A 27,977-nucleotide genomic window follows, 5' to 3' on the forward strand; every position below is an offset into this window, starting at 1 on the left:
GGTAGACCACTATAATACGACAGCAGAGAGGCACAATCAAAGTAAAGTGTTTAGTTTTCCTTTCCTAAGTTCAAACAGCTGTAGTTAACGTTTTTTAGTCAACTTGACGTTGTTGATATTGATAATATGAATATCTCAAGTAGCCTGTGTGATTGTGACTTGGAGATGGTTGATGCAGTTGATTGATGAGAAGGCTTGTCAAGTTTATGATGTAACCAAACCATTAAAAATAAGTCTAAATTTTTGGTACAGCACAGCGTTCTAAATTTGTTTTTTGTATTATTTTCGTAGAAAAAGCTATGTTACACACGCACAGTATGTATTTATCTAGATTGACACACAAGTGCAGGTATTTAATGTTCATAGATAAATTTAAAGTCACAACCTCAGAAACTATTAAGTTGTGTCAGAAAAGAGACCTAAGTGGCAAATTCTTTCCATGTAGTAAATGTACATGCATTAAAAATTCATCAGTATTTTCGTCTTTCATGGAGAAGTGTTTATCACATATTACATTTGGGTATATGAGAAACTTTTATGTTCCCATTATATGTATGCAATTTTTTAAATTTAGAAAAACGTGGAAAGAGGGTGGAAGATTAAAGTTATTCCCAATTTCTGTTGCTTGTGGGCTTGCTGTTCTTTTTGTACAGTGTTCTCAAAGTATGAAAGGTAAGTTTAAAATAGCCTAGTATATCTCTTCGGCTGCAGTATAATAAGCGGCCACCACGCTATTTGAATCATCTATATTCATGAGTATAGGATCCTCAATATTCATTACCACTATTGAAAGCCAAGTTTCGAAACAAATAACATTATAGGTATTTCAAATTACAATTTATTTTGGCTGTTTTTATATCTTTAAAAGTAAGGGCAGAGTACAATAAGCACGGTTTTTATCTTGCTTATTACAATTATCGATACTTTATGTATAGATTAACAGAACTATGAATCAATATCAATGTATCTAAAATACTAAATTAGTCACATGTTTCAAATGAATAGAAATAGTTTAAACAATTATGTAATGTCATAAATACTAATGGAACCATAACCATTAATCAAACGATAAAATTAAGACAGGTGATAGGAAAAATGTCATTTAAATAAACAAAAAAATGTAACAACAAAACAAACATATTAAACCGAGAAAGACACAGTAAATTGACTTCAAGTGGTATTTTGTAGTTCTCTAAAGTTAACCATCTTTTTCTATTTAAAAGAAGTTATTCATAGACAAAAATTATGTTGAGAACTGTCATCTGTAGACAGTTTAGGGTCGGTCGGGGTAAAATGGGTATACTGGGGTGAAACGGGTATAAACATTATTTTATATTATAAAACTTGAGTTATTGATGTTTTGGATCAGAAAAAAAATACCATAAATGTATAACATCATCTTATATGATATTATACTGAAAGTGAGTTGGCTAAACTGCTGGTAGCTTCTTAAAATGAAAAAAACATATGTTCACAGGAGTCAGTGTAACCAAGACAACCTAACTGATGACATTGTTAAAAGTTAACCTAATCAAATAGAAGTTTCAAATTCAGGTATGTATACATTACACATATATACTTTAACTTTTAACTTGTTTAATGTTTTAAAGTTTAATAGGTTTTATGCTATTCATAATTTGTTAACATGGGGTAAAATAGGTATAATATTTTAAAAACTGAAAACTAACCTCACTTTTTTGTTTTAGATCATGCCACGCACATACATAAACAAAAAAACCCAAAAATATGATGAAGATTCTTTGAAGGAAGCAGTAAAGGAAGTTGACAATGGAAGCTCAGTATATGCTGCAGCAAGAAAATATAACATTCCTTATGAAACCCTTCGGCGGTGGAGTGAAAATCCTCCTAAAACTCCTGGTTCTGGAAAGGCAACAGTGCTATCAAAAGAAGAGGAGAACTATATTGTGGAGGCTTTATTGTATGCAGCAAAATGTGGTTATCCACTAGATAGAAAAGACTTGCAATATATGGTGTGTAGCTATGTAAAATCAGTGGGTAGAAAGACGCCATTCAAGGACGATATGCCAGGGTATGACTTTTTAAGAGGGTTTGAAAAAAGGTGGGCACATGAACTATCAAAACGGAAACCCGAAATATTAACAAAAGCAAGGGCTGAAGGACTGTCTCAGTTTGTGGTAGATGAGTTTTTTAAAATTTATGAGCAAGTTCTTGTGGAAAATGGGTTAGAAAATCACCCAGAACGTATTTTCAACTTGGACGAAACTGGCCTAGGCACAGATCCCACTAAGGGTAAGGTCTTTGTCCCTAAAAGTGCAAAAGTGTCCTATTCAAGATCAGGAGGAGCTGGCAGACTGCAATACAGTGTTCTTTTTGTAGCCAGTGCATCCGGTGAACGCTACCCACCTTGTGTTGTTTTTAAAGGACAGGGAGATTTGCAAAGTACTTGGGTTCAAGGAGGACCGCCAGGTGCACTCTATGGAGTCACACAGTCTGGCTGGATGCAAGATTTCATTTTTGAGAAATGGCTCATTAATTTTGCAAATCAGACAAAAAATCTTGAAAAAACCAGTTCTTGTCTTGTTTGACGGACATGGAAGTCACTTGACCTATAACGTAACCCGAGTGGCAAGAGACAATGACATTATTCTTCTGTGTTTGCCCCCAAATACATCCCATGCACTTCAGCCATTGGATGTTGGGGTATTTGCTCCTATGAAAAGTGCGTGGAGAGAAATTTTGAAGAACTGGTATCGTGAATCGCGGCTTAAAAATGTTGACAAGGCTGTTTTTCCAAGTCTTCTAAGTAAACTGGTATCGACTTCATTCAAATCTGAGCACATTATTGGTGGTTTTAAGGGCTCTGGGATCTATCCTGTGAATAAGTCTGTTTTAGAAAAAAGGATTGTTTCAGTACAACCAACTAGGCCAATGGACTTACAAAGTGGAGCACAACCTAAGCAAAACTCCATCGAAACACCCAAAGACATCGCAGAGGCACCCATTGGCCGACCAGAACCCACTGGATTAAAGTTAGCTAATCCTGTACAAGATTTACCCGGCCCATCAAGTTCTGTAGCAGGCCTACCTGAAATTTCTCCTTCACCAATGAAGAAACTGAGAGAAGCAATTTTAAGTACATTGTCACCTGAACAGTCATCAAGTGTAAAAGATGCATTGAAAAATTCTAAGACAAAAAGGCGACGAGTTCAAGGAAGTTGTGGTGAAGTAATGACAACAAATGAAGTAATGGACAGACTGAAAGAAGAAGAAGATGCCAGAAAAGAGAAAATAAAAAGTAAAACTAATAGGCCTAAACCCATTACAGCCTTAGGAAAAACAATAAAACAAGAGCCTGGATTGGTCCAAGCAAAGCCGCAAAAAAAACCTAGAGCTACTAAACGCTTATTTGATACGGCAGAAAGTGACGATGAAAGCAGCCTACCTAAAAACGTAAAACCTACTGAACCCACTGTAGGATCATGGGTAGGTATAAACTACCAAAGTGAATGTGGCACGGTTGTGAAGGAGTACAGGGGACAAATTACTGCACAAGATCTTCGCAACAAGGAGCGATATTCCGTAAAGTTTTTGACAAAATGCAAAGGTGAAGGAGAGCGTTACATTTTTCCTGATAAAGAAGACATTGAGTGGGTTGATTTAGGACAAATTTCTAATGTTTTTTTCTGTACCAGATTATAATGGAAGATTTTTCAAGTTTGTGTGAAGTGCCCCTCTCAACGAACTGTTTCTATGTTTTAATTTTTTAAATAAATTACTTGTCTAACTGATATTTTTAGTAATAATAAAATTTTTTGTGACCAAAATATTTCATTAGTTATTTTTACTGTGCCTACTTTACACAAATACTGGGGTAAAATAAGTACAGCACTTGTAATTATTGTGTTTTACTATGAAAACATTACTATACCCGTTTTCCCCCAAACCATGGGGTTAAAATAGGTATACTATAAAAAAAATAATTACTTTTATACTAAATAGTTTATTAACTTTTATTACATATTAAACTATTCTAAGAGGTCACAATGATAAGCTGGAACCTGTAATTATTTTGTAATTATTTCAAGAAACTTTTTAAAAGGCCTTAAAGTTAAAAAGAGAGCATGTTTTTGTACCCATTTTACCCCGACCGACCCTATCAACTATAAACACTTTTTTATATAATAAAAGTATTTTCTTTTATAGATAGTAACAGACAGTCAAAAGCTCGTGTTCAACCGTGAAACTAAGTTTATAAAGTGGCATATCATCTGATCTGCTTGCAGATCATCTCAGTGAGTATTTGTACAGAAGAGAAGTATGGTTTTCTAGAGAAAATGCTTCAACAAGTTCTCTAAAGCGGTTAATCATTGCTAACCGGGAGAAAACATATAAATAATTACGCATATTTCACATTATTATAAATGTTTTTTTATGTTGTTATCATGTCATTATTATTTAGGAGTTTTTTTTATATTTCCAGTTTGTAATTGGTTATTTGATCGTTATAGCTCATTTATTATTTATAAGATTATCACTTTGTGCATTATATTAATTATTTTGTTTAAAAAATACGATTATTATGACTATAGATATGTTGATATGATGTATAAACTCATATTCGATAAATGAATATTAAGTATTGATGGTTGTACTAATGTGTTTTTTGTAACATTGTGTTTATCTTGACTTTTATTGCAACGAAACACTGGTTTCCACCTTTAATTCATCTCCTCAATACAAACTGGACACTTTTGACTTAAAGAAGCAAGATCATTATCTTGTAGCCATTTGAAACGCTGGTCAATGTTTAAAAATACATTTTTACGCTGAAACCGTATACTTATCGGCATTGTTCTTGCCAATATCATTACTCACTACTTTGTTTTATTAACTTAATTTAAAAAAATGTTGTTATTTTGTAAAATAAAAACAGCCTGCAGTTTTTAACTGGAAATATAAAAAAACTCCTAAATAATAATGACATGATAACAACATAAAAAAACATTTATAATAATGTGAAATATGCGTAATTATTTATATGTTTTCTCCCGGTTAGCAATGATTAACCGCTTTAGAGAACTTGTTGAAGCATTTTCTCTAGAAAACCATACTTCTCTTCTGTACAAATACTCACTGAGATGATCTGCAATAGGTCAATTGTGTTTATGTTTGATATTTTAGATATTTCTAATCGATAGTTAATTTAATTATTTTGGTGTCCACTTATTATAAACTGCAACCTACACACTTATGAAACTGGCAAAAATTAATTATAAATAATTATAGAATATTTTTGTATTTGATAGTGTAGGTATTTCAGTATAGATTCACTGATTGATTGTCTTGTACTGCAGCCATCTCTTCATTTAACCGATTGATATGCTATTTTTATTTGCTATGGTTACCTGAGTACCTGCCCCATTAAGATCCCTCAGAAGTTCTGTTCTTTTATGGCTTCCCAGTAAATCATATAAGAATAATGGTTGATTCAGTGTGAATATTGAGTTAGCTCCAACTTCCAGGTACTGCACTCAGAGGAAGCTGAACTGGAGCTAAACTAAACATTCAAATTGAATCAACCCTTCCCACCATAGCTGCATTAGTTTAAGGTTCTTGAAAGAAGTGTTTTATGTCCATTTGAACAATTTGCCTGAGCAGAGATTTAATTTTTCAAAACAAATAGATGCACTTGTTTAGATGGCATATCTATCCTACTATTTGGTGGTGTTTTGAAATCAAAACTTATAGTCCTATGGTTGAATCTTAAAGTGAGTTTTTTTGGTTTCTTAAATATACTAACCACAGTACTACCTAATTTACTGCAGTTTAACTAATTTATTGAAATTTAATATGTTTTGCTCCTCTAGTTTTGTATAATAATTATTATTGATCTAAATATTTTTTATTATACTTTCTACTGATTTAAAATATTTTTCAGACATTCGTTTCTTTAGAGCTGCAAAGTACGGGCCTGCGGAAGAACTAAAAAGGTAAATTGAGGGAAATTAATTGTTTTCATAGAAATATATAATACAATTAAATTATCTCAGATGATTCTGGAAACTAAAAATGGTACAATGTATAAAAAATTAAACTTTATTGGAAATATTTGTGCTATAAGATACAAACAGAAAGTAAGTTATATAATTTATTAAAAAATATGTAAAAAATAGTGAAGAAATGCTATTAAATCACAAAGTGAACATCCTAAACTATTTTTATTTGATTTCTACAGTTGGCTAAACACTGTTAGGTGTGAAATAATTTGTTGCACCCTTTTTTATATAGTGATGCTACTTACAAAGTTAACTATAATGTTACCTTGTCTTCATTGTGTGTGTACCAATGAAATTACCTATGTTTAAAATTTATATGTGTGGTCTATTTTGAAGGAGACAAATTATAACAGTCCAAGACCGGCAGGATTTTTCCATGTTTTCCAAGTGTGAGCAGCCATTTTTGTAAATGAGAAAAATACTGGCCGAGTGTGACCATAATTTATTCTGTATTGCACAACATAATTCCGAGTATATCACAATAAGCATCGCTGTTATTTACCTGTTATCAAACAGACCTTCCAGTATTTAATGAGTTCCTTAAATTCTCTCTTTGTACAGATGACACAAATTTAGAAATATCTGCACCAACAGGGGAGGAAGTTGAATAGAATAGAATTTATTGATTGTTATAAACTGTATTAAATCTCGTCATCAATAAAGCATGCATAAGAGAAGATACGCATACAGAGCAAACTATGCAAAGTAAAACATATCAGGCACAAATCTCAAGTCAGGCTGTACTAGGTTAAGCATATATTAGAACTACAGAACCAACTAAAAATAAGGTATACACAGCCTATTCAATTCAGATGTATCAGTTTAACCTAGGAAAATTTATATTTATTGTATCTACCTCAAGGAGTTCATCCAATTTAAAAAAAAAATGATTAGGAAACGACCATTCATAAACGACTTGTTTTCATTTCCTAAAACTAGCATGCTGAGCACTTGCAGGCAACCTATTAAAAAGTTTTACACTCATAGCCTCATAAGAGTTGGCTTCTTTAGCTAGTGTAGTGAAAGGTTTAAAAATTTGAGAGCTGTTTCTGGTGCTATGTCCTTGCACGTGATCGTTTAGCGTTAAATCCGGTAGTTTGACTTTGACATGCTGCAAGCAAGGGAATATATGTACATATTTACAATTGTTAAAGCACTCTCTTAGACAAACAAAGTTCTACAGTGTGATATGTTGTCGGCTACGGCTAACAGCCTAACAACTGTCTTCTGAATTACATGCCACTCGCACTACCCCATAAAAGGAGGCCACAATATGTAAAAATACTTTGAAATAGTGCTGTCAATGAGAATTTGATAAACCTCAACAATTATTTTACTAAAAACCATTTGCTAATAAGTGCAGAAAAAACTAATATCATACGTTTTTAAAACACCAATCTAAAGACATTTTGTACTGACCAATTACCTTTTACAATCAGATTATAACAGAAAATCAGTGCAACTAAATTCTTAGGGCTGACAATTATTGATTAGAACCTGAATTGGTGTCTTTTTCTAGGTAGGTAACTTTTGCTAGAAACAGTGTTGAAATGTTTTCTTAGTGTCATTGTGTTAAAGTGACATGTCACGAGATAGGGTTGTAATTTGAAAATTTAAAGTTACATCCTTCTATAATTCTTTGAAAAGGGATATTACTTTTTTTACCCTCCAAAGAATCCAAAATAGTAACTTAATAAGTATGGTGAAGGTTATACATTGATATCTCAATCCGTTTGTAATATAATCAGGTGTGTCAGGATTTAATTTACACCCTTAGGTAAGGAGTTTTTTCCATGACTTTTGCTAGGATCATCGTGGAGATGTTTTGTTCATGTCATTATATTTCTGTTAAATTTACCTTTCAAATTACATTTCACAAGATATGGATTGCAATTTGAAAATTTAAAGTAATCCCCCCTAACCTAATTTGAAAAAGAGAGGGGGAAATATTTTTACCCTCCAAAAAGCCAAATAGTACTTTTAATAGGTATGGTGAAGATTTTACATTGGTATCTCAATTCGTTTGGACTATATCCGGATGTATCAGGGCTTAATTTAAGGGTGTATATGAAACTATACTGAATGCCAAACAGAAGTTAAACCTAAAATTATTAAGAAATTTCCATAATTATACCAGATGCCGCAATGAACTGGTTTTGCCTGCTCACAACCACCAAATTTATTGCAAACAATAAAAAAAATTCTGGATCTAAATTTTGTATATTTCTTCCGCAAAATATTAAAGCAGACTAAAACAAATACTTTTAAGAGGAAGCTCAAAGTACATCTGATTAATAAGGTATAGTACTCTTTTGAGGTTTTTTTTTGTGTTTAGATGTTGTTAACTATAGATGTAGAATAGTCTTAAATAATAAAATAATTTAAGAACATTAATTTATTTTATAATTAATAAATACATGTCAAGTCGTACTTAAACTAATTAACTTACAAATTTTAACATAATTTATAACCTATATTTGGTAATATGACACTATCCAACGCAACTATGTTACTCAATGAATAAAGATGTTTGGGTCGAATTAAATATTTGACTAATTAAACTATACATTTTAATAATTTTCCATTTCTAACATTCAGAAAAACAACTACACCATCCCCCAATGTTCTAAATATCCTTCAGTATTACTAATAATGAAAAGGGATTTTTTTCAGTTGACAGAAAAAAGTATTGTTTAGTTTCACTGTACCTGGCATGCGTGCACAACAACAACAGGACATTAGCTTAAGGTCTTTCAATGATACAATGTAGTTATGTTGTATCATAGTAAACTTTGTGTATTTTTTTCATAGGATGATTGTGGAGGACAAGGTGAACGTAAACCAGAAACACCCTCTGGGATGGACTGCCCTGCAGGTGGCCATAATAAACAATAAGATGGCCAACGCCAAAGTGTTGCTCACTGCTGGAGCTGACCCTAACATACCCGACGACTTCTCTAACGTCAACAAGGTGGCTGCAGCCAAGCGTCTCTATACGCTTGACGGTACCGATCATGGTTGTCTATCTTTTCTTATCTTGATAGCCTCTACTGCATGCTCTTCTATTCCGGGATATCTCATTCATTGCTTCCTAATAAAAGGGTGTGTGCTTTGTTGGAGCATTCAATATGGGTAAGATTATTCCAAAAGCTTTGGTATGTTGAGTCAATGTTTGTCATTATGTAATGGGACATGAATAATTAAACGTCTTTTAATTGACGATCCTAGATATTTTCACCTTAATATCTGGTCCCTTGATAATTTTATTATACATTATGTTAAAATAAAATGGCATGTTCAAATTTTATGTTCACCACGTCGTGTCTGTGTTTGATTTCCATGAATTTAGCTGTGTATGTGATCTGAATGTCTTCGTACCTTGCCTTTCAGTTGTCAGTGTCAGGACTCCTGCCGTCTTACCACTCCAACGCATAACCCCCTCCTCCTTGCAATGTCTTCGTACCTTGCCTTGCAGTTGTCAGTGTCAGGACTCCTGCCGTCTTACCACTCCAACGCATAACACCCTCCTCCTTGCAATGTCTTCGTACCTTGCCTTGCAGTTGCCAGGGTCAGGACTCCTCTCTTACCACTCCAACCCATAACTCCCTCCTCCTTGCAATATCTTCGTACCTTGCCTTGAGTTGTCAGTGTCAGGACTCCTGCCGTCTTACCACTCCAACGCATAACCCCCTCCTCCTTGCAATGTCTTCGTACCTTGCCTTGCAGTTGCCAGGGTCAGGACTCCTCTCCTCTTACCACTCCAACGCATAACCCCCTCCTCCTTGCAATGTCTTCGTACCTTGCCTTGCAGTTGCCAGGGTCAGGACTCCTCTCCTCTTACCACTCCAACCCATAACTCCCTCCTCCTTGCAATATCTTCGTGCCTTGAGTTGTCAGTGTCAGGACTCCTGCCGTCTTACCACTCCAACGCACAACCCCTTCCTCCTTGCAATGTCTGCATTATATCTGGCACTAAATGGCAGTTAAACATCTTTACATATTCTATGAAAACAATTAAATTATTTAAATTAATGAATGGAAGTAAAGTCATTTAAAATATTTGATAAAACATGGCATGAATTAAATAATGTACAATTGAAAGGCTAATTTTGATATACTCTACTATTTTTTAATTTTAAATAAGTAATAACCAGATTCACTTTCAATTAAATATTATCATACCTCTTTTTCAAGAGGAACATTAACATTTTGCTGAAGATTATTCTTAAACATTTTAGTGTGTGAGGGCATATCTTCACTTTCACCACAGATTGCAATGTTGATCTGATGCGAGAATAGCTACAACAGGTGTGAGTTAAGGAGTGCTTAACGTGCTTATTAAGTTTTATAAACGCCCGAAGAAGAGGATTAATCATTAACCTTAAAATGTGGTGTTCAATTTTTTAAACATAACTATAGCAAATAACCAAAATTTTGTCACCCTTTGAAATTATCTACAGTCATTAATAAATATCAAACAAAGTAGAAGGATTGCTTTTTAAAGGGAACTAATGTCAAATTAAATTTTTAAATGATTAATAATTGATCTGGTTTTGTGAATTGTTTTACCTCATACACAAGACGTGGATGTCTTATTTTATTTTGAAATTAAGGTGTTTACAGTAGTGCTGATTATTCAAAAAGTTGTTTACATTACACAAGCGGTTAACTTAATTTAAAAAAAAACAAGTGATGATCAGAAGTACGCTGTCTGGTTGTTTGATTGTTCCACATCCACCTGTACACCTAACCTCACTTTGTATTGCTGATATCAGGTTTTTAACTGTCCGTGTTGTTTGTTGTGCTGTGTTGCTTCTAGTACTGTGAATGAAACTTAAATGTTTTGTGCTTAATCTTTGTGACAGACTTAAAATTAATTATAAAACAATGCAAGTGAATCAAGGTTAGTCCAGGAGCACTGTGCGCTAGTGTGTCATTAAAACATATTGTAGTGGTCCAATAGTGTGTTTTAGTTGTGTCCTATCAACCACACTCCCCTAAACAAAACCTTGATTATCTTCAATATTTATTAACCAAATGCCTCCCCTCCCCCATTGTTTTTGATAATCAGTACTCAGCAATCTTCATCTACAGACATCCAATTGAATGGGCAAGACCACATTATTATGTTAGGAGTACACATTTTGTTCATTAGTACAATGGGACTTCTGTTTCTATTTAACAGAACTATAAATAACCTCCAATGAGGTTAATAGTGGTAAACATATCTAATTTCTCTAAAATTTCAGATATATATTTTTCTTGCATCTCTATACAATGTTTAAGGTGTTATTATTGCTTGTGTGGTGTGGCTATTCTGAACTAACCAGAAACTCAGTTTTGTTGTTGGAGGAGTCTGTGTTTTAAGCAATTTTATCAGAGCATTTTTTTGAATGAATGTACATTCTTGTTCATAGTTGTTACTAGGAATTTAAATTGCTATTCATAAGTCTATTGTATAGTATGTGTATGTATATATTTTATCCCGTAGCCAATGTCTGTGCAGTTTTGCTGTTGTTCAAACAGCAATTAAGAGTTTTCAGTTTGGGTTCTTTGTAATTTTTTTAGTTAGTTAAAAATATATTATCAGACCACATGTGGTAAATTCCTTGTTGATTAAGTGTTTCCTGTCGCTTAAACCTTTTTGGCTGAGTGTTAGTGAAGCTTATCACTTGAGCAAAGATTTCGTTCCTGTCATTCTGTCAGTTCCCACAAGATCTTGAGAACGAACTGATCATCAACATCGAGTTTGATGACGGTACATGTCACTCCATGGGACGTGGCTGAGCAGTAGCAAACATTTTTAAATTGTTCCTAGGGGTGACCATGATGGCAACGAGAAAATCATGTAATAAATAAATTTGTAAACAAACCGAGTACAGTCATTACAACATGACATGAGGTATTCTGTAGTTCAGTTTTAACCCTCTCCCGCTTGCAAGGCATGAAGCGGCACGGCTACCACATAGCCACTGCAGCTTAAACCACACAGATCGGCACGCACTGCTTTATCCACTAGAGCCGATAAGTGCTGCTCTCGAGTAGCAATATATTGTACTACTATGGGTTGTTTGCTATCAGGAGACCATTTACTTTACTTTTACAGTAGATTTATTCCATTATTTTGCTATTTATATTAGTTGTGCGGAAACAATGGCGGGTTGTAGTCGTACACTTCGTGACAGTGAAATCGATCTCGTTATTAGTAGTGATTGCGACGATTCAAGTGAGTGAAGTGATGTACCAGAGCCTTGTGAAGTGGTTGGTGGCATTGAGGATGTAGTTCGGAGTGATCACAGTGGCAGTGGCAGTGACGGCGAGCCAGACAATGACCTTCACCAAGTAACTGCGCAACAAACAACCCGGTGTCCATGTGCCCACTCCCTGGTCTCGTTCAATCAACTTCATTGAACCAATATATAGTAAAATAATTAATATATATAATTATAGTTTTTTTTTCATTCTTTTTTTTCCCCCTTCTGAGGGAAGAGGACACTTTGTCCCCGCACTTAGTCCTAAAAGGACCTTTGCGCCTCCCTTACTTTTATTTGTGCCCTCAAAAACCGAGGCTTTTGCAAAAACCAAATCAGATTTAAGGGCTCCTGTTCTCTGATGTCCTTGGGGCTGAGGAGATATGCTCCCAAGTATCTTTTCCTAGTCTCTACGATGGCAGGACAATCCAACCAAATGTGCTCTGCTGACTCCTCCTCTTCTCCACAGAGTCTACATTTGCTGCTCCGACTAAGGCCTACCTTCAAAAGGTGCTTCCTCAGAGGGCCATGTCCTGTCAACATTCCTAATATCAGTCTTATATCCTCCTTATTCTGGTCTAGGAGAGCTGTCCACCCTTTTGCATAAGGAGAGATAAACATTTTGGATATTCTTAAACCCGAGGCTCTGCTCCAATTCTTGTATCTTGTCCTCTTTTCCCAATCTTTAACCAGAGCTTTAATGCTGGAGAAGGATATTCCACAACCTGGCTCAGGCCCCACCAATGTGGATTCTGCTCCCTTTTTGGCGAGGATGTCCGCTTTTTCGTTCCCATGAATTCCTTCATGACCCGGCACCCATCCGAGTGTTACTCTGTTATTTGTTGCTAGCTCTGCTAGAGCATTCCTGCATTCCCAGACCGCTTTCGAATCAATCGAACAGGTATCCAGTGCCTTCAGTGCAGCCTGACTATCAGAGAGTATTAGGTATGATAATCCTTTTGTCCCCAACTGTGTGAGTCTTCTAGAACATGAATCTATTGCCATGACTTCCGCCTGAAAAACTGAGGCATGTCTTCCTAGGGGCACAGCCATGTCAACTCCAGGTCCATGTATTCCATATCCTGCCCTTGAATCTAGGAGTGAACCATCGGTGTAAAACTTCAGGACTCCTTTTTTAGGGTAGGCCTCCCTTTTAATCCATTCCTCCCTACTTCCGATAGAGACCGTGTATGGTTTTTCAAAGGAGTATTTCTTAACCATAGTATCAGATACTTTGGTTAGCATTTCAGCCTCAGGAAAATTTTCCAATATCTTCATGTGGCCTTCTAGGGAGGTAGCATTTATTACCTTTGTTCCTAGAAGCTTCATTGCGCTCATCGCAGCTGTTCTCATCACTTCCTGGCCAAGAGGAGTATAACCCAGAACCGCTTCCATTGCTAGTGTTGGGCAGGAGCTCATTGCTCCCGTGATGCTTAAGCAAGCTAACCTCTGAAGACTCTGTAGCCTTCTTGCAGCTGTTGTTTGTTCGACCTTCGGCCACCACACTAGAGCAGCATATGTGACCATTGGTTTTACTATGGTTTCATAAATCCAATATATCATTTTGGGTTTAAGTCCCCATTTAAATCCAAAGAGTCTCTTACAGGCCCCAAGGGCCATTATTGCTTTGGATGTCTTGTTTCTAATATGGGAGTTCCAAGTGAGCTTCTCATCCAGGATTAAACCCAGATACTTCACTTCTTTTGTTTGGTTAATGCTGATTCCCTCCAGGACCGGTTTTGCTAGCTGGAATTTCCTTTTCCTGGTAAAGGTAATCATATTAGTTTTTGATGGGTTGATCCGCAGACCTTCCCCATGACACCAGTTGCTTATGAAGTTCAGTTCTGTTTGTATTAGGCGTTCCAGCCTGCCTATGTTTTTCCCTTTAATCATTAGCACTAGGTCGTCCGCATAACATAGTAGCCTTATCCCCCTCTTCTCTGCTTTTCTTAGGAGATCATCCACTACCATCCCCCACAGGAGAGGAGATAAGACTCCCCCCTGGGGGCAGCCTCTTTGGGCCGTGATCGCAGCCGATTCGTCCCCGTACTTGGCTTTCACCTGTCTGCTTTTTAGGAGGGCTACTATCCATTTGACTACGTCTGGGGAAACTCCAAAACGTTCCATCGCAGTCTTCATGGATTGATATGCTACTCGGTCGAAAGCTCCTTCAATGTCCATAAAGACGCTGACTAGGGCTTCCTTTTTTTCGAAGGTATTCTCCACCTCTCTCACTAAACTGTGGAGAGTAGTGGTGGTTGATTTTCCTTCTATGTATGCGTGTTGTGTGGGACTAAGTGGGTGTTCCAGTAATATTACGTCCCTTATGTGTCTATTTATTATTTTTTCCATAGTTTTTCAACCATGAAGGAGGTTAGGCTTATGGGTCTGTACGAACTGGGTTTTGTTGGATCCCTGTCATTTTTTCCGCAAGAACACCACTAGTGCTATCCTCCAGTTCTTTGGTATATATCCTAGGGCGAAACTGCTTCTAAAATAGAATGCTAAGGGTATTTAATAGAATGTCCAGCCCCTCTTGAAGAAGGGCTGGAAAAACTCCATCCACCCCAGGAGATTTAAATGGCTTGAAGGATCTTATCGCCCATTTAATTCTTTCGTGTGTGAATAGTCTGTTAGACAACTGTCTGGCTTTTGCCACCTCCCAACTGGATCCTCCCCCATATAGAGAATAAGTATCCTCATTACGAGTTAGCTGACCCCCTGGGAAGTGTGTCTCCAGAAGTAGTTCTAGGGTCTCCTTCCTGTTCATTGTTAGGTCTCCATTGTCCTTTACTAGAGTCCCCATAGGATTTGTATGCTCCGTTTGGAGAGTTTTTTGAAGCCTGGATGCCTCGGGAAGACTGTTAATATTTTTGCAGAAATTCCTCCAGGTTCTTCTTTTATTCGTTCTAAGTTCTTTTTTTATATTCATTTTGGGCCTGTAGATAAGGGAGCCAATCGTCTGTCCTTTTTGCCCATTTTAATAATTTCCTTGTTTTATTTCTTAATGTTTCCAACCTCCCAGTCCACCACGGCACATCCCTCTTCAACCGGTTTTGTCTGGGAGGACAGTTTTTCTCGTAGGCCTTTATTATAGCTTGCTCTACTATTTGTGCAGACCTTTCTAATTCAAATTCATTTTTCTGAAAGGGTCCTATTTCTTCCAACTCTTCTGCCAGGGACTCTCTGTAAACTCTCCAGTTGGTCGATTTAGGAACCCTGTGGGTCACGTATCTTTCCCCTATCTCCTCTATGTCGAACCTAATTGGACAGTGGTCCGATAGTGAGGCCTCCTTGGAGACGTGCCACCTTACTATGTTTAAGTTTTTTGAGTCCTGTAGATAGGGTTATGTCTAGGACTTCTTTCCTATTTCTAGTTATAAAGGTTGGGCTTTGACCCCCTATTCTCTAACACTAGATCATTGCTGAACATAAACTGTAGAAGTTCCTCATCTCTCCTTGTTTGTGTTCGTACTTCCCCAATACGTATGGTGAGCATTGCAGTCGCAGCTGAGAATGAGGGCCGAGCCTCTGTCTCTGCAGCTCTGCAATAGTCTTTCTAATTCTTTCGGTGGGCAGCTTGTTGACCGGTTGGGGAAGTAGGCTGAGGCTTATAGTAAACCTCTCTGTCCCCTTGCAGTGAAGCTACCTTCACTGTAGCCGCCACCAGATCTCTTGTTATTAGATCTGTAATCGGAAAGACTGTTATTAGTTTTGAAGTTAGAATACAAGTTTCTTGGGTTTTTCAATTGTTCGATCATAAATGAGAATTACCTACCTGAGTTGTCAGTCCTCTGATGCAACCTCTATTGATCCCAAGGCTCCCTGGATTAGGGCGATAACCAGGCCTGTTGAGATATAAACCTTCTTCCCAAGATGTCAGTTGTGCCCTTTGCATGGTGTAGGTTTTATCTGTATTAGGCGCATACTTACGCCTTTTTTCCACCTCCCCCAGGTGGTCCATCCCCGTCTCTTCTTTTGGATTGCTTGGAGACTTTGTCCCCTTATAATTATAGTTAATTACAATGACAGAACATGTGTAAGTTGAAGTGTTGCTGCGTATTTTGACCGAGCGCGACTGGCAGAGCGAATTTAATTGAGGTTAGAAGCACTGTGAGCGCCTGGAAAACAATGTGAGCGGGGAGAGGGTTAATGATTAGTGTTGTGTACAGTTTTTTATTAAGTGCATGTTTTTAGAGTTAGTGAATTTGACAAACAACATGGTGGTTGTGATTCCTGACTTAGGCGTGCCACAACGCTTTGGTATGATTTTGTTTATTTTTAACCTAGTTTGTAATTTTGTATTAGGTTAGTTATTATTACCTGAAGAAGAGATAAGATTGCAGATCTCGAAACGTAGTGTTACTGATTTCTTGTTTCACTGAACGATGGCAAATGTCCGGAAAAAATCCTGTTTCCTTCACAATCCTTCCATCGTCAAAAATAACCTTCAAACAAAGAATGACGTGACATAGTAATATGTATAATCTAATGAAAATAAGCTGTATATTTTAAAATTATGCATGCAACCTCAGTAAAGTCTGTCAATTGTCACTTGATGTGGCTTCTCCTACCTTATAATACATAGCTATTCAGAAAGTAAGGAACGTTTTGGAATTTAAAAAAAACCAAGTACAAGAAAAACATCTTATTGTATACATGTGAAAGACTAAATTACAACTTTTAACTAAAATTTAATTTCTACTGTATTTTTTTTAAGTGTCTGAATAAAGCTACATTAATTAATATGTCACAATACGTTAAGATCTCTTACAATTGTACTCAGCTTGTTTTACAAATGTATTTATTCTGCTATTTTCTCATTCAAATCATCGCATCCCATAAGACCAATGTGAGAAGTTTGCTAACACTCAGCCAATAAGTTTGTCCCTGTATCACATATGGTTTGAAAATATTTTTCAAAAGTGGTGGGAGTGCACTGGTAAAATAATAATAATAAAAAAACTTAAATTCTGAAAAAAGCCAGTTTTAAAAATTTGATCTAGTTTGAGGAAATATACAATGGAAGAAAAATACTTTCTTTTGGTTCAAATCCGTAAATAGTACAAAATGTTATAAACGACGTTTCACACTATAACATTTTTATTTTTATGGTAAAAAAAAGTGGCATGTTTATGAAGTTTTAATTGCATGTGGTATCTTTAGTAATTTGACTAATATCCACAAGATTGCACCACTAACCAGACAACAATTCCTACTCATTTATAGCGGAATAGGATCCACAAATAACCAATTTTAAATAACATAGTATACCAGCTACCATCCTTGAAATAAAACGCCTTGTTGTTTGAAAACAAGTCAAACTAGGGCGTGAAGTTTATGCAAAACTCTAGTAATGCACATTATACTTTTAAGCGTGGAGGTTAAAGATTTAAAAAGACAATTCCAGGTCTAACTTCAAAGAAAAACGGTAAATCAAGTGCTTCAGATTTATTTATAAAACAATGTTTGTTTACAAATTTTGTCATCGCACGTAGTAACCAAAATATTTAGCTTGAAAATAGTCACAAAGTATTTTATCACGCTCGTACAATTTACGAACTGTAATAGGCAAAACATACGCAGCTTGGTGGATGGCGGTTGAAACAAAATAAACATCACTAGAATGCTACTGGAAAAAACCTAGTTATGCCAGCTAGAGGCAGGGAGAAAGAGTGAAAAAGGATAGACTGAAACATTTGGATTCGAACTATATTAGCTAAAACACTGAAAAATTAAGAGAGAAACGTGCTACAAAAATTTTAAATGTCGATGTCAGACACTGGTACTATCTACCTCAAGCAAATCTTTAGTATACAGAGGGTTTAAAAAAATAAAAATTGTGTTGTTCAACTACCCCATTCTTGAGTTCTGTTACCTTAACTTAACGTGCTTTTTAACGCTTGCAGTGTTACAGAAACGGGAAGATGAGTTCAGTGACCAGTTAAACCACCGGGCAACATTTAGCGGCTTCACGGCTCTCATGTATGCGGTGCTCATGGACAACACTGCTGCAGTCCAGTTGCTGCTGGAGAACGGAGCAGACCCTACCCTGGAGAACGAGATCGGAATGAAAGCACGTGGTTATGCCACCAACAACAACCAGATACAGAACATGCTCAAGGAGTATGAAGAGAAGGTGAGGCATTACTTAAACGAGTTGTTATTTCTGGCTATCCTTTTAAATTATTATTGTAAACAAAGCGCAGCAGATATGTACAAAAAACACAGATAAATTTGACAATTTGCACTCGTAATATTATGTAAGTAGTCAGACCCAGACAGCTTGAATGGACCATACATTGGTCCCTCATGTGTTTGCCGCTTGTCTTCGATTTTCTAAGGCTCTACAAGCCGACTCTACAAGCTGACTAGCTGGTCCACCCCTTTTAACCGACTCTACAGCTCGAATGGACTATATGTTGTTCTAGTTTTATTTTATTCAGTTTCAATCAATGCTGTTCTATATTCACCCGTTTAGGGCTGCTATCGTTGGGGGAACATTATGAACTGCGTAAGGGAGTTTTCCCCTTCCGCTCTCAAGTTCTTTCCTGTGTGAAAATCCACCTCAGCACTAGTTTTTTTTTATGTAATTCTATCCTGGATCACTAAAGTAAAACGAGAAACTCAGTTTAAAACGAAACACTGGTTTACTTTATTAAATTCTATCCCCAGCTATGTACAATATATACACGTAAGCTCTATTCTGTTAATTATAATATTTACAACTTGGTGTTCCTTTCGAGAACTCCCGCACTGTACCTGGATCTTAATGGCTGAGTTGGGTATCGAATCACGATCTTGCCAGGTGCAGTCCTACGATCGACTGGTAGGCACCCCGTAAGCTCCTTAATCTTCATTGTAGTGCTCGAGAACTAGTAACAGGGTTCAGAGATCGGCATAGCTGTCATGACATTATGGTCACCAGGTTGAAACAAAGGCCTATGAAGACTCTTAGCTAGATATCCTCTCGACTGGCTGGTAGCCCATCACATCCAAAAATTCTTGACTCCTCAGAGTACTTCTGATCAGGTAGCGATCTTTTTTATGGGAATTAAAATTTATAATGAGCTGCCCCTCCTTGTACTATTAATTAAAAAGAGGGTTTGTAGTTTCCATAAAAAAGTTTGTAATTTGATAGAACATATTAGGCTATAATGTGAGAGTTTTTAGATGACAATGTATAGTTTTACTTTTCTTTATAAAATGACATATTACGTATTTTTGGTTACAATTCATTGTAATCAGTGTAAAATGTAATGTGCTAATGAAGGTTGAGTCGAATTACTGTTTATTGTTTTGTCAGCTATGAAGTATGGGTTTTATATTTCATAAGTTTTGTAATTCGTAGTGCCTTGACAATTTTAATGTTTTCTTTTCCAGTTCGAGGAGCTGCAGAGGCAGAAGGCTATAGAGGAGCGGAGGAGGTTTCCTATGGAGCAGAGACTCAAGCAGAACATCGTCGGCCAAGAAGGACCTATTGCCATTGTAGCATCTGGTATGCTTGTTTCTGCTATTGTTACATTCATAAAATTAACTTGGTCATTTCCTGAAACCATTGATATATACAAAACAATAGTGACGATAGACAAGATTATTTTCCCAATACATGGGTAAGAAATCAATCCAGTCACTCTAAGAAATAACTAGTCATTACAGCTTTCAGTTTTAATAGATGTGACATCAATGTGGCCGCCTAAACAATGATACTGGAAAATTTTGATTCCCCAGACAAAATAGATCATTCTCTCTTTTGAAAGGTACATTGCTTCTACATTGAAAAATGGAGAGTAATTCCAATTTTAAAGAAAGACGATTCTAGCTTATTCCCAACAACATTTCTGAAAAGTTTTATTATAATGAGAGTTTGTGAATAATTTCGTCAATGCAATGCCATATTGTCTCATATGCCAGGTGTTTAGTGATCAGATCCGCAACCTGAGAAGACAGCGATCCACTTAAGGAGAGATCAGGTTACTCAGCGGGGAAGGTGATTCTTCTGTAAGCCAGGCTGCAATTTTCATCATTAACACGTTCAGTGTGAATAAAACTCGAGACAGCCCTAGAGGATTCACACTAGGAATAATAAAATAACTAAGTTCATTTCCAAACAATAACATATTACGGAATGAAATAATTTAACCCATTAGCCTACTTCGACGAGACCATCTCGCCGCTAGCGCTATGCACGGTTAAAATACTTTGACGAAACCATCTCGCCACCAAGTAGTTCGCCTATTTCTCACAAGATGTCAGCACCATTCAGTTCCTAACTTCGTTTCTGTGTTCTATGCAATAATGGGAATTGAATGATTTAACTTTACAGCTTGGCAACACTGCAGTTGAGGAAGGGGAACATAAACAGACGATCGGAAACAAGTAAACAGCTGACTCGAGTAAACAAACTAAGCGTGTGTACAATGGCGCGACATGGAGCTTTACGTAGTAGTGAAATTGATCGTTATATTGACAATGACGGATTTATTTTAAGTGAATCTGATGGTGAAATCGGTTCTAATCATGTGGAAGAAGAGTGGAGGATTTGATAGTGATGAAGAATTCAGCGACGGTGAGTCTGACAATGCCCCTCTCAGATATTGATTTTGAAGAGATGGACGTAGGCCTAAACAATTTATGTAAAAATTAACCCAAAATTAAAAATTTACAAATACTGAAATTAAAATTATATGATATTTTCTTGGAATCAGCTATAAAATAATTTAAAACAATAAAACAAAATAAATTTGTCTACGAAATTTCCAAAAAAAGATTTTTATTTTTAAATTAAACTTAAAATTAACCAAAATTAACATTAACTTACTATTTTTAAGTCGACAGTATTTGTATACTTAAAAACATTGTAATAATAAATAATTGTCAGTAAAAAATAAAAAAAAGTGTTTATTTTGTAATTAACATAAAATTAACACAAATTAACAAAAATTTAAAAAATTAACATTAACTTTTTAATTTTTTTTTTGTGAAAAATATAGTTTAGGATGTTTTTATTAAATATCCCAAGTTTTATTAAAATCTAAACAGTACAACTAGAGTAATGGAATTTTAAGTAAAATTCTCCATTTTGGGCCAAATTAATTGGATTTACTGTGGAGTTGAGAGGCTGGAAATACTAGTAGGCCAATGAGTTTATTTGCCTAGCTGTGAATATAATTTTTGTAAATTACAGCGGTGAGACGAAAAGAAAAATGGGTGGGCAGATGATGAGCATCCTCTGGTGTTTTTGTTCTTGGGATCATCGGGAATTGGCAAGACTGAGCTCGCCAAACAGCTGGCCCACTACATCCACAAGGACAAAGTCGACGCGTTCATCCGCTTGGACATGTCTGAGTACCAGGAGAAACATGAGGTAACTTGGAACAGACACGCTTGAAAAGGTTGATTAACCCCTTTTGACCCCGACCATTTTTTGCAATATATCTCCCAAAACTTCCTGTGATTCACTGTAATGTATCTGCTAAAAATCCTAGCACTGTAGCTCATTTTGTATACCCGTGGTAAAAGTATTGTTTTTTTAACATATATGCTAACTAATTTTCAAGATCTAATTTTCTTTTTATTCAGTATAAAATTATACTTAACTGTGGGAAATATTTATTTATGCATCATATTAAAGTAAAAATAACTTACTAAAAAAAACCTTATTCCAAATATTTTTTTGTTTTTTTATTTACGAGAGATGTATGAAAAAATATTAAGCACTCATAGAGATCACTTTATACAAATGTAAAGTTTAAAATGGGAAAACACCAAATTTCATTATTATATCACACTTAATAAAATATGGATTTTTTTTACAAAATGTATAGGTTTTCAGGAGTTGAACATATGTTCAGGATTACAAGTAAAAGTAAAACTTAATTGGGCTAACATAAAGTAAAAAAATCATTGATTGAAATAGATATAATCTTATAAAGAACAATACTAAAAGTAAATAACAAATGAAGCCAAATAACAATGCAGTCTCACTCAACAATAAACTGAATATTTGGTGGTAAAATAGCTTTCAAATGTATAAAATAAAAAAATTTTTCCTTTCATTTTGTCAATTTATTCAAAATAAAAAATAAAATATAAACAAAATAAAAACGTCTGTTACTATCTGGACAGTCCATGGAGGTTCTAAAAGTTGATTAGGCAAAACAGTAGTACACTTACAACCCTTTAAAGTTTAGTATAAATATTTCGTAACCACACCTTTGTTTTTAACAAAACATTTGAAACGCTGTATAATGTTAGCCCACAGACAATACCCACTATTACTTATGTTAGGCCACATTAAACAATGTACAATGTTGTAATGCAAACGTTCGATCCTCAATTTGTTACCATAACATTTTTATTACAATGTGTATTTCAATGTGATACAGTCTTTACCTACTGACAAATGCATGAGTGTTGTTTGGTATAATGTTGCAGTTGACACAATGCAGAGGGCAAAGATGATCAAACTAAGATGATTGACACCTTATAAAGTAGCTCTGCAAATGTCCAGAAATTATTGTGATATTTGACGGAGAGGATGAGATGCATTAAGACTTGCTAGTTCTGGAAGGTTTGCCGGAATAGTGTTTGCAGGCATCTGAGGTATGCAAATACCCAAATGCTATAGGGTTTGATGTAGAGGACAAGCTGCATCAAGCCCTTTTTAGTCCTGAGAGTTTGCAAAAGATGTTTTAAATTGATCTGTGCAGATGGTGAATACGATCAGTGCATTGTCTGGTTACACGGGGGGTACAAGAGCAAACAGTAGTTCTGCAAATACCCAGCTTGCTAGTTCTGGAAAGTTTGCTAAAGTAATGTTGGCAGGCCTGTGCAGGTGGCGAAGATGATCGGTGCGCCGCCTGGGTACGTGGGCCATGACGACGGTGGACAGCTGACCAAGCGGCTCCGTAAGTGTCCGGATTGCTGTTTGTACTGTTTGACGAAGTAGACAAGGCACATCCTGACGTGCTCACAGTCCTGCTTCAGCTGTTTGACGAGGTTTGTAGGATAGTAATAGTCTTGTTGATAAATAAGTATAAACTAGGGTAGTGTAAGAATTTATTGATCAGAAAGAGTATACAAAATTATAATAAAAATGATTATTATTGTAATGCTGATATTTTACATTGACCGTTAAGTCTTATCTTCCAATTTGACTAGCTTCTCATAAGGGATAGTGGACACATTTATCATTTAACTCTTCTTCTCAAGCCGTAGACGGATATATTAGAATGGCAGACTTTGATCAAAACGCTAAATTACAGTTATATCCGATATTATAGATTATGTCTCTTGGAGAGGTGTTTTAGTTTACAAAAGGCTTTTGAAATGTCCGGTGCACGCTTCATGCTTATCGCAGTTGCCAAGAAAGTATTTAAAAACAACCTTCACTCTATGGCAGGGTGACTGCTCCTACAGAGCCATAACCAAACATCTGTTGCTTGTATTACTGCTTTCTCGGTTGTCATGAGTGCGCATCTACTACGTATCTCGTTGTTAGTCTTCATGTGTGTGGTAGTGTTGTGATTAGTTAAAAAATATTGTTTTTTATGGTAAAATGTAATTACACTTTTCAGTTTTAATTACATTTTACAATGAAATTAAAATTTATTTTAAATTATCAGTTTTGTAAATAGTTCTTCTTTTTATTTTTATCAATAAATACGCTAATTTTAAGTCAAATGTTTTTAAATACTTTTTTGCTTTTACATTTTATAATTTAGTTATAGTTAAAAATTAACTAAAACATACATTTTGAGAACTGTTATTCTGTCTTCCAACCTTCAACATGCTACTTAGTTTCGGCCGGGCATCTCATAACTGGACTTGATTTTCCATTTGTGACATAGTGAACTTATACAAGACATTTATCTGTTATGTCTATGCGTATAGATCTTTATTATATTAAAATATAAATATACATTAAACAAAAATGTACAAAATACCAGAACTCACTTTGAACAATTTATGTATTAGCAATTATTTGCTGTACAGAGATGTCTATATTTTTCATATAAGTAAACAATTGTTTAGTGAATTTTTCTAGGAGAATGTAATTAATCGTTTTTGGTATTTTGTGGAACTGCTAAAATTTGGAAACTGGCAGGCTATCATATTATAACTTCGGAGTGCACAAGAAGGTCCCCTGCATGATGACAGTAGGCTGCCTATCTTAGAAGAAGAAACCACTTGGCATTCGCCATATGGATGTCCATATCTTTGGAATGTAGCATATGATATCAGATACGGATATCACTGTATCTTCCTATTTTATAAATTAAAATTTATAAAAGTGGAATGTGTGGACCATGAATAAATGATTAACCACTTATATAGTCTTTCGTTTTGTTTGGATGGCGGCAGTTTTGCAGTTGGTGTTGTAAAACTATTAGTCTGCATTCATTTAAGTTATTTAAAGACCGAAAATTCAACACTTGTTTGTCATAAGTTTATTTTGTATTGTTATATTATTGGAATTAGTTATAATTTGCAAAATATGTAATTTTTTAATCAAAACATTATTTAAGTGTTTTCTAGTAACATTACAGAAGTTTTCAAAAAATATGGTTTAGTTGTTTTGTGTTAAAAATAGCTTTTTAACAGCACATGGTGGAATTCACACTAACTCAATCTATGCCAAAAAAGTTTTCCTCAAGCGCTTTAAGGGCTAAATATTAATTTTGGAATACTGTACATCTGTATGTATATAAGTGTAATATTGCTGTAGGGAAGACTGACAGACGGTAAGGGAAAGACAATAGAGTGTAAGGATGCAAATCTTTGTGATGACATCCAACTGGCCAGTGACGAGATCGCAGAGCATGCCTTGCAGCTGAGGCGTGAGGCCAAGGAACTCATGGATCAGCGGCTCGAAGGCAAATTTGGTTAGTTCTCATTTGTAATTATTTATAATTCAAACTGTTTAACTTTCTGATCTAAAGTTTAAATAATTTGTATTCCTCCTGAAAATTTTGATTCAGCATTTCTTACTACATCAGACTGAGGTTCCATCACGTTTAAAAATTCCAGATGAGGCGTTATCAACGAACATAACCATCTCCCGCCACTTCAAGGATAAAGTGGTCCGACCCATCTTGAAGAAACATTTCGGCAGAGACGAATTTCTCGGAAAAGGATCAACGAGATTGTCTACTTCCTCCCCTTTTCAAACTCTGAACTCAACAAGTTGGTGTCAAAGGAGTTGGGTACATGGGCAAAAAAAAGTGAGTTTTTTTAATATATATTTACAAGGTTGAAATATATTATGATACAAGTTAATCTTAGAGTTGGTGCAACTGTCAAATGAATAAGAGAAAGTATTGATTGGAAACAATGTCACCTTACCATGGGTGTAAAAGCGTATGAATTCAGATGCTCCAAGACTGTGACCTTAGTGAGATGCAACAGTTTGTTGTATACTTTTTTCCGGCTCTAATAAAATAAAAAAACTTGGCAAAAATGTAAAAAAACATTGTTCTAGTTCTGTGGAAATCTGTTATTAGCTAATTATTATGTATAGCTCAATCACTCATTGAATCTAGAAAGTAGCAAAATGTTTTGTCAATTTAAAAAATTATAAACATACTGTTCAACAATAAGGTTAAGACCAGGGCGTCTGTGTCTTTTATTTCCGGTGAATTTGTCCGGAAAGTAGAAGAGACAGATTGTTTCACACAGTCATTCGACATATAAGAGATTCACAATTCTGTGTTCCAAGTTCTCACAAACAACAAAGTAGTGCCAAAACATAACCATTTTGGAGTGTTTAGTTTTAAATTACAAAAAAAGTCGTTTGTCCTTTATGAATTCCAGAAATGGTTGATAACAAGGTAATTATGTTGAAAGTGCATGAACCTTTTTTTTATCACCTTTATGAAAAAGTATGAATACGAAATATATTTTTAATAATAAAAATGTAATAGTTCGATCCTGCATTCGGTGATATCTTATGTCACAACATTTAAAACATAAATTTCTCTTTGATGATACACCGAGTTTTTAGTTAGCACTTTGCACTTTGTAATGGTAAAACTTTACATTACATGGGATTTCTAGCACTTCTCCCAATGTAGTCAAATATATACACTGGCAGTACAAGCCTAAGATGTAAGTATTCCGGTTCACACTGTACACAAAAACATTGTTAACACAGTGTTGAACCAGAAATCTTATGTGACACTGGGTGTACAATCCTAAGATGTAAGTATTCCGGTTCACACTGTACACAAAACATTGTTAACACAGTGTGAACCAGAAATCTTACATGACACTGGCAGTACAAGCCTAAGGTCTAAGATGAATTAAATTAGAATGTTGAATTTAGCTCCAGTTCACCTTCTCTTTAGTGCAACATTTGGAATCTGACCTCTCTTTCACAGATCAGATTTGATTCTTGGAATCTGGAGTCATGTTTGTCTGAAGATATCCAAAAAAGTCAGTGACGAAGAATCTAAAAATGAACTCTTTACATCATTTAGACTACAAAATATGTTATGTAGGGGAAGAAGATGGTGAACTAGAGCTAAACAAACATTCACTATTCTACCAAAGCAGCGTCATGCGAAGAAACCTCGGTTGATCCACTGTGTTTAGAAATTGTGTGTAAAACATCATTGTAGTCCATTCAATCGTTCACCTGAGAAGACAGTGAGAATACCTCTTCATCTAGATTACACTATATTTTGTAGTCTAGGTGTTCCTGATGTTGAATGTAAAGAGCTTCTTCATGGCTGAATTTTTTTGGATCTCTTCAGACGAACATGACTTCAGATTCCTGTCTTTGACTGCGTCAGATTCCAGACACTGCACTATCGGAAAGGTGCACTGGAGCTAAACTCAACATTCACATTGAATTAACCCTTCCCAGTATAGCTACGTAATGTTTGTAGGCTAAGGACAAGCACATGATCTCCCTGCGGTGGGAGAGAGGGGTGGAGAGTGTGCTGGCTGAGGGCTACGATGTGCACTACGGCGCACGCAGCATCAAGTACGAGGTGGAGAGGCGCGTGGTCAGTCAGCTGGCAGCAGCACATGAGCGCGGAATCATTGATCGTGGCTCATCTGTGGTGGTGACGACCCACCAGCCCTCGCAGGATGTCAGCCCCACGCTGCGCTTCCGAGTCAAGAAACAGGGAGTCAAGAACTTCACTGACTACGACGAGAACTCTGCCGTCCTTAAAAATGTTGATTTCCAGTTTTGAAAGTCGTGATTGTAGTGAATGATCAGTGTATAAAAATGTTAATTTTGTTAATAAAAGTATGATTTTGTTTCTTGTTTCAAATTGATTGTATCAACCAAATGACGGGAGTGTGTTATCTGCATTTGCTACTACTCATAAAAGCATCTATTGGAGTTAAGAGGAGAAGAAGTGAGAGGAGAGTTGGAAGGTAAATGGAAGAAAGGACTTGATAATTATGTTTTTACCTATAATATTGTAAATATTTAAAGTTCTGTCCAAATTAAGAAGTTAATTTTAATCCCTTAAAAGGGGTTCCAAATGGAAAACATTTTTAATCTAATGAAGAAGTTAAAAATCAGGTGCAAAAGTGACATTGAGATTAACTCAAAAAATTGTTGTGGCAGTGCCGATGGCCGAGTGGTCTAGGACGTTGGACTTTGAGATAGTGCAGGTTGAATCCTGTCTGTGACCCTTGCACTTTTATCAGTACCATCGACCTTGACCTT

At 35.7% G+C, this 27,977-nt stretch overlaps 1 pseudogene; it reads left to right on the forward strand.

Annotated features, from left to right (window-relative positions):
* On the forward strand, positions 1 to 27,561 carry LOC124363290 (annotated as a pseudogene).
* Positions 27,562 to 27,977: the final 416 nt, after the last annotated feature.

The sequence above is a fragment of the Homalodisca vitripennis genome, chromosome 5 (assembly GCF_021130785.1).
Source record: "Homalodisca vitripennis isolate AUS2020 chromosome 5, UT_GWSS_2.1, whole genome shotgun sequence".
In the NCBI taxonomy this organism is placed as follows: domain Eukaryota; kingdom Metazoa; phylum Arthropoda; class Insecta; order Hemiptera; family Cicadellidae; genus Homalodisca; species Homalodisca vitripennis.